Below are 12,137 nucleotides of genomic sequence, written 5' to 3' on the forward strand. Positions count from 1 at the left end.
CTTGAAAACATCAAAAGACCATAAACCATTTGGTTTTACGCCCGTAAACCCAAGGAGAAGTGGTCCAAGGACCGTAAACTCCCTAAAGGAGTGAAATGGTGCCCTAATCTCTTCCTAAGGCTTAAACATGAAGTAGGAATGCTTCTTATGATTTTATGGCTTCAAAAACACAAAATCGTCAAATACCATGAGTTTACGGCCGTAAACTCATGGGTTTACGACTGTAAACTCAATAAGAGTTGATCACAAAACCGTAAACTCCAAAGGAGTTTACCCTTGAACCCTAAACTCAATTACAAGGTCCTACCACCCTTAGATGCAATCCTTAGGACTTATAGCACTTAAATCAAGTGTTTTACATGTCTTAGGATGTCTTAAATTTGGTTAATTAGTTGTTTTATGACTAATTGGATACATATATGTGTGATTATATCCATTCCGTTCATCCAAACCACTGACTACAGGTGAGTTCATACCACCTTAATCACTCTTTTAAATGATTTTAAATGCCTTCGTGGGGGGGGGGGGGGGAATACAAGTAGAAAACCGGAAGTTATAGAATCAATCACATGTGATTTATAACTGTGTTTTCAAACAACTGATTTCACATACTTCAAAATGTGATAAATACAATGCTTTTCAGTTATTTTTACTTTGTTATCGACAAATTACTGTTGAATTATTTTTATAAACTGACATCAAGTCATTATTATTTATTGTTCAAAACTCTTAAATGTTTTACAAAACCTCTTTCAGTTTAGTGTTAAAATCCATATCTATACACTTATGTTTCATGTATATATGTATTGATATGAGAGCTTTCATTCTTTCTTCAGTTCCAAGACTCTTGAGTAGCAAGGGTGTATAAACCTACTTGGACATTCAATTTACATTCCAGTAAACTATTATAGGTATAGTTTAGGGGATACAAATTACTATTCCTATTACAAGGAATTACACAAGAGTCAGTTCATTCATGAGTCTATACTACTATATGAAGAGATACTATTACATGTTATCCAGAGAGAAATACTATATCTATACAGAGAGAAATACTATATATATATATATATATATATATATATACTATACGGGATTGACCATCCTACACCTGGCTGCTAGCTACAGCGGGACCTGTTCATCGACGGATGATCTCGGTTGTACTGTTCGGCGAGTTTCCACGCCGTGTTTATCCTAAGGCAAAAGGATACGATTTCAATGATTATAGAATTTTCCCTATTACTTTTATTTTGTGACACATTCACATAAACGATGAGGTAGACTATATTTTTATTATAATAGTTGTACAGGGAAAAATCTTCATTGATACAAAAATGCAAACCTTCAAAGCATTCGGATCTTGGTAGAAGACTACTTTTTATACTAGTAGGAAATATGGGATTTTCTAGGGTTTTCACACTTGTACTAAATGTTTTATTAAACATTTAAAAGTCTTTCATAACAGCTTTTCGAATCAATGACACCATAATACTTATGAATTCACCAGCTTTATGCTGATCTACACTTTCAAAATAACTTGTATTCTCAGGTTACCAGTAGACAGGTACGATGACCAGGTTTTGAGAAGACGGAGCACAGACAAGACTCGTCTTTATTTTGATTACATATTTTGGTGTCTTATTACTATGAAAGAACACTCATGTATTAAAACTTTACTTTTAATGCAATGGATGATGTTGTTGCTTGTTTACTACTTTGCACTGTTATGATACTTTACATGACGTCCTCCACCCCCGAACGTTTCCGCCGTTCCGGTTTTGGGGTGTGACAGATTGGTATCAGAGCTTTGTTTATAGTGAATTGAGTATATCAACCCATAAAAGATATACAGACTATAAATACAATGGGATTAAAATACTCTGACCAAGAGTTTATACTTTTAAATAATAAAATATTTAACTAAGTATACATGCCTGCATTCATACTAAAATCAGTGTCACAATGACAAGAACAAAAGTATTACGATTGTTGAATATCATAAGTAAGCTCGGGGATATATGGTCAGTCCTGGGAGTGGCATAGCCTGATCAACTATGCTGGTCCGAGGAGTGATTAGCATATGCCCAAGAATGGTTGTGATATGGCAACAAGTCTAAAAACTTACCAACATTACCACAATGAAATACCATAGGGGTATTTGGTGTTACTATAATTACTTATCTGAGAACTAAAAGGCCTTTATCAGTAGGTCAATAGTTGCTGAGTTGATACACTAAGGTTATATGCACCTAGGACGTCATAGACTTAGAATCTGTGAATCTTTGCTTTACTTCTTGTTCCTTGTTTGGTTGTGGGCTTAGAGTTAGGGTCACTTATTCGAAGGTCTATCCTGTCTTGAGTACATATAACTGGTATGCACTAAACAAGTATTGAAGTAACTGATAAAGATCATCTTGTAATTATCTTAGTTAGTACGTCTATTAATTTCTTCTTATATCCCTTTTCTTGCGTAGATATCATGGCTGGATTCCATCCCCACGGCGACCCGGACTACCCTAACCACGGCAATGCTGGATGGCTCAGAGAAGAGCCAGAGAATGATCAACCAATTCATTTGGATGATCACGAAGCTGAAGGCTTTTCTGATAGTTCAGACTCAAAACCAAAAGTCAACAATCTACCCCCAGCTGCTCATGACCCAAACCCTCGTCCAGCATTTCAAGGACCCACACCTCTGTGGGCCACAAACTTCAATAGATGGAGTCAGGAATAGAGTCAACTCATCCCCTACAATGGAGACAGAAGCTTCTACAACCTTACTGAGGGAGGTTCAGCTGACAGGGTCCTACCCATCATGGTTCGTAGGATTTCCCGGAACACCGAACAGGGTCGAGCCGCTATCGACCGAGTCATGGAGATTGACGCCAACTCTGGCGTTAACACAGTCCGCATTCGCCAACTAGAGTCTGCTCATGAAAGGACTCTGGTCCACAATGCAGCTCTGCAAAGAGAACTTGCTGGAACCCAAGCTGAAGTCAGGGAACTTCGAGCTCAGCAAGTAAGATCTGACAGGCGTGTGAGGGACATAGAACACCTTCTGTCGGGATCAAGAACTCACTCTAGTAGTTCTCGTCGCCGATAGAATCTCATCGACTTCTCTTTTGGATATAACCTAGTTATGTAAAACTCTGGTCTAATTTCCTATCTTTGTAAATCTTAGACCTGTTAGGTCTTGATTAGGTCGTAGTCCTGTCAAAATTTTCCATCTTGGTTGATGTAAGGCCTCCTACTAGGCCATTTTTCCCGAACTTGTTACATCTGTAATTCCAGTAATATTGACAGGTACCTAATCTCATGGAAATTATTATCCAAATGCTATCATCTGTTAGTTCTAGATCTACATTCAATCGTGCTGTTGGGCTATGAAGTGTTAGTCCATGAGTCATTTTCATCAACTTTCCTATTAAATTCTTATCAATATCTTCATCTTTCTAAACTTATAGTTAAAAGATGCCTCCTCGCAGAAATCCGAGGTGTAACAATAATAACGAAACACCGATACCACCACCTCCACCACCTCCACTGTTCGACGCTGCTATGTTCCAAGCAGCTGTCACGGCGGCCGTAGCGGCTGCCATGTCACACATCAATACTCCTGTCCCCTAGTGGATCAGGAACTGGTGCACCTATTTCTAACCATGGCGAGAGCCATGGGCACCCCCGGGAATGCACCTACAAGGATTTTATGAATGCCAAACCCATAAATTTCAATGGAACTGGAGGGGTTATGATCTTAAGGCAGTGGATCGAACAGACAGAAGCAGTCTTTGAAATCTGCGCCTACCCAGAGAACAATAAGTTCAAGTTTGCTACTTGTACCTTTTCTGACAGGGCTTTAACTTGGTGGAATGGCCACGTTAAGTCACTGACCCTAATAGTGGCAAATTCGATAAGCTGGGAGAACTTGAAGGCCATGCTGATGAGAGAGTACTGTCCACGAGGGGAAATTCAAAAACTCGAGCAGGAACTATGGGGTCTTGTAATGGTTGGTTCTGACAAATCAACGTATACTAATAGATTCTGTGATCTGGCAATTCTTTGCCCTGATATGGTTGCTCTAGAGAGCAAGAAAATAGAGAGATATATTTGGGGACTGTCGCCCCAGATCTAGTCAAGTGTGTTAGCATCATGGCCTGTTACTTTTCGTAGCGCTAAAGAGCTGGCACAATCTCTTATAGATCACGGAAACTACCAGAACCCAACGATTTCTACACCCGAGCAACAAAAGGGAAACAACAACAACAACAAGAAAAAGGGGTGGAACAAGAGGAAAAGCGGGACTTCGCAAGAATCCTCAAAGAGACAACAACTAGTTACAATCAATGCTGCCACGGTAACTCCTGTTGTCCCTGCTAATCCCTTACCAGCGAAGCCTTATGTCGGTAATCTTCCGAAGTGCAACAAATGCACCTTCCATCACAACGGACCTTGTCGGGAAATGCAGTGCACCAACTGCAATAGAAGGGGGCATACTGCCCGTTTCTGCAAGACTCCAGCAAGGCCGACCGCTCAAGTTCCTAACGCCGGTGTGGTCCAAGCTTGCTACGGTTGTGGCGAAGTGGGCCACTACAAGAGGAACTGCCCTAAGGCAGGGATAGCGGGCGGAGTAGGAAGAGTTCTGGCCATAGGCCACGAGGAAGCCGTAGCTGATCCTACAATAGTTACTGGTACGTTTCTCATCGATAACTCATATGCTTGCATACTTTTCGACAGTGGAGCGGAGAAAAGTTTCGTAAACCAGAAATTTGCACACTTGCTTAAACAAAAACCACATGCACTAGATAAATCTTTCACTGTAGAAATGGCAAACGGGAAAACGGAAAGTACTAACTGCACATACGTAGGTTGTACTCTAAGTTTAGATGGCCATACTTTCAAGATAGACCTCATGCCGGTCCCAATTAAAAGTTTCGATGTCATTATCGGCATGGATTGGTTGAGTCTTCATCGCGCCGAAATCTTGTGCTTTGAGAAAGCAGTTCGTCTTAACCTCCCTAATAGCGAAACCCTAGTTATCTACGGCAACAAACCTAATACGAACCTTCGCATCATTTCGTACATACAAGCTCAGAAGTGCTTGCGAAAGGAATATCATGCATTCCTCGCACACATCGTCGATACGAGTCAAGAAGTGAAAGATATTCAGAACATCCCAGAAGTACGCGACTTTCTCGACATCTTTCCAGAAGAACTTCCAGGATTACCACCCCAACGCCAAGTCGAGTTCAGAATCGACTTAGTGTCAGGAGCTACTCCAGTAGCCAAATCTCCATATCGTCTGGCACCAGCGGAGATGCAGGAACTTTCCAGTCAGCTTAACGAACTTCTTCAAAAGGGATTCATTAGGCCAAGCTTCTCACCATGGGGAGCACCGCTCTTGTTCGTCAAGAAGAAAGACGGATTGTTTCGTATGTGCATCGACTACAGAGAACTCAACAAGCTTACCATTAAGAATCGTTATCCCTTACCCCACATTGACGATTTATTTGATCAACTTCAAGGAGCCAACTACTTCTCGAAGATAAATCTACGATCCGGGTACCACCAACTACGAGTGTTAGAGGAGGATGTTCCCAAGACAGCCTTCCGAACTCGTTATGGGCACTACGAATTCGTAGTGATGCCATTCAGATTAACTAACGCGCCCGCAGTATTCATGGATTTAATGAATAGGGTGTGTCGTCCTTACTTGGATCATTTCGTCATCGTCTTCATCGATGACATAATCATCTACTCTCGTAGTAAGGAGGAACATAGTCAACATCTTCGTCAAGTCTTAGAAACATTACGATCGGAGAAGCTCTATGCGAAGTTCTCCAAGTGTGAATTTTGGATTCGAAGAGTCGAATTCTTGGGCCACGTAGTTAGTGAAGAAGGAATTCACGTGGACCCTTCCAAAATCAAGGCCATTGAGAACTGGTCAGCATCGAAGACACCTACATAAATTCGTCAATTTCTAGGTCTCGCTGGCTACTATCGCAGGTTCATTCAGAACTTCTCCCGAATTACGAAACCTCTTACAACACTGACCAGAAGGGCGTGGCCTTTGACTGGGAAGAGAAGCAAGAGAGAGCGTTCCAAACGCTCAAGCGAGCCTTGTGCACCGCAATAATATTATCCCTCCCCGAAGGGATAGAAGACTTCGTTGTCTATTGTGATGCTTCAAATCAAGGGCTCGGCTGTGTTCTGATGCAACGAGGTAAGGTCATCGCCTATGCCTCGAGACAGCTGAAGACACACAAGGTCAACTACACCACCCACGATCTTGAGCTAGGAGCAGTTGTGTTTGCTCTGAAGATCTGGAGACACTACCTGTATGGTACAAAAAGTACTATCTTTACAGACGACAAAAGCTTACAACATATATTCGACCAGAAGGAGCCCAACATGAGACAACGACGGTGGGTCGAGCTACTCAGTGATTACGAATGTGAAATTCGTTATCATCCGGGTAAAGCCAACGTAGTAGCCGACGCCCTAAGTCAGAAAGAATACTCTGGTCGTAGAGTCAAATCATTGACTATGACTATCCATTCACACTTGTCCACGCAAATTAAGGAGGCTCAGCTCGACGCTTTGAAACCTGAAAATGTGGCGAGTGAAACCCTAAGAGGGATGGATAAGAATTTGGAAGTCAAGGGTGGCGGAGCCTTATACCTCATGGATCGGATCTGGACACCGAAACACGGTGGCTTCAGAGACTTGGTCATGACCGAGGCACACAACACTCGTTATTCCGTCCACCCAGGTTCAGATAAGATGTATCTGGATCTTAAAAAGCTATACTGGTGGCCTAACATGAAATCAGAGATTGCTACCTTCGTAAGTAAATGCCTTACTTGCGCCAAGGTCAAGGTCGAATACCAGAAACCCTCCGGTCTTCTACAACTGCCGGAGGTACCTGAATTCACTTGGGAGCGAGAGGATCAGATGAAACTGAAATATCCTCGTCTTTTTGCTTAGTTATTTGTAACTACTTATTTGCTTAAACTCTAATTTCGGGACAAATTCCTTCTAACGGGGGGATGATGTGACAACCCGAAATTTTCATTTGTACGAACTCTACAGTCAAACACTTCAATTAAAAGTCAAATTCATTTCTGCTAATTTTTAGCTCGGTTTAAAGTCCGTTTGGGTATTTTTAAATATTTATTATTCGAGAGAATAAACGAAAGGAAGTGGATTAGGGTTTACAAGTTGAAACCCTAGGAATTCCACACTATAAAAGTAACCCCTAATACTACAAAATGGAACCTAAGTGATCCAAGAGTTCCAAGGAGAACCCTAGCCGATTTTGGTGATTCTAGCCTCTCTCTCAAAGTTCTCCATTTGTGTGACAACCCGAAATTTCTATTCTGTACAACCATTCGATTCAATAGAAGTCAGAACAGTTTCTACTAACTTTCAAGCTTTTTGGAAAAAGTTTGAGTGTTTTAAAGTTAGTACTTCATGAGATAACAGGAGAGAGGATGCCCTAGGGTTTATTGTGCAACAATAATATTCCAAAACTCCAAGAGTTTGGAGTTTACGGCCTAAACAAAGGTGTTTACGGCCGTAAACCCTAAAAGGGGGTATAAATATGACACTTAGTCATTATTTATCACTTTTCACATTTTCAAGATCCAAAACCCATTTCTCTCTCAAGTATCATCCGACTTTTCTTCAAGATCTTCAACTTTGTAAGTGTTTCTATCCCTAAAAAGTTGATATCTTACTTAATCTAGTGATCTTACATGATTCCATCCGTGAAATCATTCCAAAAGTGTAGATCTTCAAGTTTCACCAAGAACACCAAGAACACACACTAGTGTTCTTGGACTTTTAGCACCTTTTCAAGCTTCTACCTAGTAAGTACTCTTACCCTAGTGTATTATAAGACTTGTTACACTTCTAATCATCAAGAAAACACCCAAGAATCAAGATCAAAGGTGTTTACGGTCCAAGATGTTCTTGGACCGTAAACCCTAACAAAGGGGCCAAAGTGCCCCTAGTCCCTTACCAAGCCTTGGAAACTAGCCTAGACCCCTTCCTTGATGTGCTTAGTACTTGAAAACATCAAAAGACCATAAACCATTTGGTTTTACGGCCGTAAACCCAAGGAGAAGTGGTCCAAGGACCGTAAACTCCCTAAAGGAGTGAAATGGTGCCCTAATCTCTTCCTAAGGCTTAAACATGAAGTAGGAATGCTTCTTATGATCTTAATGGCTTCAAAAACACAAAATGGTCAAGTACCATGAGTTTACGGCCGTAAACTCATGGGTTTACGACCGTAAACTCAATAAGAGTTGATCACAAAACCGTAAACTCCAAAGGATTTTACCCTTGAACCCTAAACTCAATTACAAGGTCCTACCACCCTTAGATGCAATCCTTAGGACTTATAGAACTTAAATCAAGTGTTTTACATGTCTTAGGATGTCTTAAATTTGGTTAATTAGTTGTTTTATGACTAATTGTATACATCTATGTGTGATTATATGATAACTAGGATCTTTGTGTGTGTACAAGTCTTCACTTGACACCTAGCATCCTATCCATTCCGTTCATCCAAACCACTCACTACAGGTGAGTTCATACCCCCTTAATCAATCTTTTAAATAATTTTAAATGCTTTCGTGGGGGTGGGGGGGGGGAATACAAGTAGAAAACAGGAAGTTATAGAATCAATCACATGTGATTTATAACTGTGTTTTCAAACAACTGATTTCACATACTTCAAAATGTGATAAATACAATGCTTTTCAGTTATTTTTACTTTGTTATCAACAAATTACTGTTGAATTATTTTATAAACTGACATCAAGTCATTATTATTTATTGTTCAAAACTCTTAAATGTTTTACAAAACCTCTTTCAATTTAATGTTAAAAACCATATCTATACACTTATGTTTCATGTATATATGTATTGATATGAGAGCTTTCATTCTTTCTTCAGTTCCAACACTCTTGAGTAGCAAGGGTGTATAAACCTACTTGGACATTCAATTTACATTCCAGTAAACTATTATAGGTATAGTTTAGGGGATACAAATTACTATTCCTATTACAAGGAATTACACAAGAGTCAGTTCATTCATGAGTCTATACTACTATATGAAGAGATACTATTACATGTTATCCACAGAGAAATACTATATCTATACAGAGAGAAATACTATATATATATACTATACGGGACTGGCCATCCTACACCTGGCTGCTAGCTACAGCGGGACCTGTTCATCGATGGATGATCTCGGTTGTACTGTTCGGCGAGTTTCCACGCCGTGTTTATCCTAAGGCAAAAGGATATGATTTCAATGATTATATAATTTTCCCTATTACTTTTATTTTGTGACACATTCACATAAACGATGAGGTAGACTATATTTTTATAATCATAGTTGTACAGGGAAAAATCTTCATTGATACAAAAATGCAAACCTTCAAAGCATTCGGGTCTTGGTAGAAGACTACTTTTTATACTAGTAGGAAATATGGGATTTTCTAGGGTTTTCACACTTATACTAAATGTTTTATTAAACATTTACAAGTCTTTCATAACAGCTTTTCGAATCAATGACACCATAATACTTATGAATTCACCAGCTTTATGCTGATCTACACTTTCAAAATAACTTGTATTCTCAAGTTACCAGTAGACAGGTACGATGACCAGGTTTTGAGAAGACGGAGCACAGACAAGACTCGTCTTTATTTTGATTACATATTTTGGTGTCTTATTACTATGAAAGAGCACTCATGTATTAAAACTTTACTTTTAATGCAATGGATGATGTTGTTGCTTGTTTACTACTTTGCACTGTTATGATACTTTACATGACGTCCTCCACCCCTGAACGTTTCCGCCGTTCCGATTTTGGGGTGTGACAATTTGTTCATGGTGTTTGTGGACCATTTAAGGCATCACACTTGAGGTTCTAAGCTCTTGAAAGGCCAACAACTACAAGGTACAAATAAGAGGTGTTCTTCTAACTAGTTTTATGATTCATGTACCAAATTTGTATGCTCGATAGGTTTCATGCTTTGGATAATTTTTGTTGCATGTATAACTAGATAAAACATAGATCCAAGGCATTAGGGTTGTATTTGCACCATATGAGTGTTATAGTACTTAAAACCCAACACAAAGGTGGCTGATATGAATGAAAAGACAAAAATATTTCATCCTCTCGAGACCACGATGTGGTGAAGCATCAGAGTTCACTTCACTTTTTGCTCTTTTTTCCTCGGGCTTCTCTTGTTCCAAACATGACTTGGGCTGTATTGTAGCTTCTTCATTGATCATTATTGGCTTAAAGTGAACCTCTTCTTCGGTGTAGATCTCCATGACATGAGGTTGTGACTTTGGGTCTTGATTTTTAGGTAGTAAGCTCTCCTTGACAAGTCTGGTCAAATGCCCAAGTTGAGTCACTATGTTCGTGATGGAAGCTTGATGATTTGTCACATTGGCATCAATAATATCATGTCTCTTTTTAGATGCTACTATAAATCTATGAAGTACCGACTCGAAATCCATCTTCTTTTCGGGTGGTAGTTGCTCTTTTTGATAGAAACATCTATCGGTTTGTCTATACTTCTCTTCCTTTTGTTTCTTGTGATCTTCATATGGAAACCACTCCTTTATGGGTTTTCTCCAATGTTCATCATACTTGTCACAACTTGGGTAGAAAACTTGTGATTTCTTGTTCCCATTTTCATCAAAGTCAAAGTCCTTGGTCAAATGTGGCCCACTACAATTATCACACCCAAGTCTAATGACATGAATGGATTGATCTAATTTTGTCACTTGCCTATCCATAACATCTAGTTTAGCTATGATTGCAGCCAAGTTCTCGTTCCTTCCATCTCCTTTTCATCTTGTAACATCATCTTGTGGGTTGTGGTATTCTTGTGAGTGCTTTGATAACTCTTCAATTAATTCTTTTATAGTTGTCGGCTCCTTCTTCGTCATCTGCCCTTGCGAGTCAAGAAGTTGTCTTGTAGTTAGATTGACTCCATCATAGAAAATGGAAACTTCTTATAATCACTCACCTCTTGTTAGCAAGCCTTTGTATCTCTCCCAAGCTTCATATAATCACTCACCTCTTGTTAAAACTTGGCTATCTTCTTCTTAATCTTTGAAATCTTCGAAGATGGACTAAATTGCTCAATAAAAGCATCACAAAGATTCATACATGTGGTAATAGATATGGGTGCAAGAGACTTCAACCAAACCTTGGCTTCACTGGTAAATGTCACCGGAAGCATCCTTAGTAAAACGGATTCCCTTGGCACATTTGGAACATGAAATTAGTTTGCAATGTATTTGGCCTCATCAGTGTGCTTGAAAGAATATTCATAATCTTTCCCGGCGAAAGGTATGTTCTTGAGCATAGATAAAATGTGTCATTTGAGCTTAAAACTTCTTTCGACTGTAATCTCGGGTGAAACTAGACTTGGTCCATGTTCTTCACGTATCCTCTTCTTGTAGTCGCCCATCGTCATTATGGTAATGTCCGTTATCTCTCCTTATTCAATCTTTAACTCTGAATCATCCGAACTTCCTTCAGTAGAGGATTTTGGCTCATATCCTTACTTCCTTCTTAATTGGAGTCTTCTCAAAAAGTTTGAATTTTTCGGATGTGAAAGTATTGCTTGATTCTCCCATATTGTCCTTTTTCTTGTGGAAAGTGGGTTCTGGATCTTCTAGTGGAGGAACAATCGGAGTTTTAGATCCTCGGGTCATAAATGACTAAAACAAAGGAAAAACAAAAGAAAAACGCGTTAAAGGAATAAAAATCAATAAACTAATAAATTAACTGAAGCGGGACCACGACGTGGTAGATATAACCACGATGTGGTTGCATCTCAGAAAGAAAAACAAAATAAACAAAAGCAACCAAAGTAACTTCCTATGGGTTTTTAGCCCACAAAAAAGATCGAATAACTAAAAGAAATTAACTAATAACCAAATAAGCCGTTCCCCGGCAACGACGCCAAAACTTTTGATGCACACAAAATTATCTATTAGTTTTAAATTTATAACCCAACAAACTCTTACTAACCATGCACATATAGGCAGTGTACCTATTTAGATTCTAGTATAGCTCAGGTAAGTTGGGTGTCGATCAC

Source organism: Lactuca virosa, chromosome 3 (genome assembly GCF_052849685.1).
Source record: "Lactuca virosa cultivar CGN04683 chromosome 3, Lactuca_virosa_CGN04683_v6, whole genome shotgun sequence".
Taxonomy (NCBI): Eukaryota; Viridiplantae; Streptophyta; class Magnoliopsida; order Asterales; family Asteraceae; genus Lactuca; species Lactuca virosa.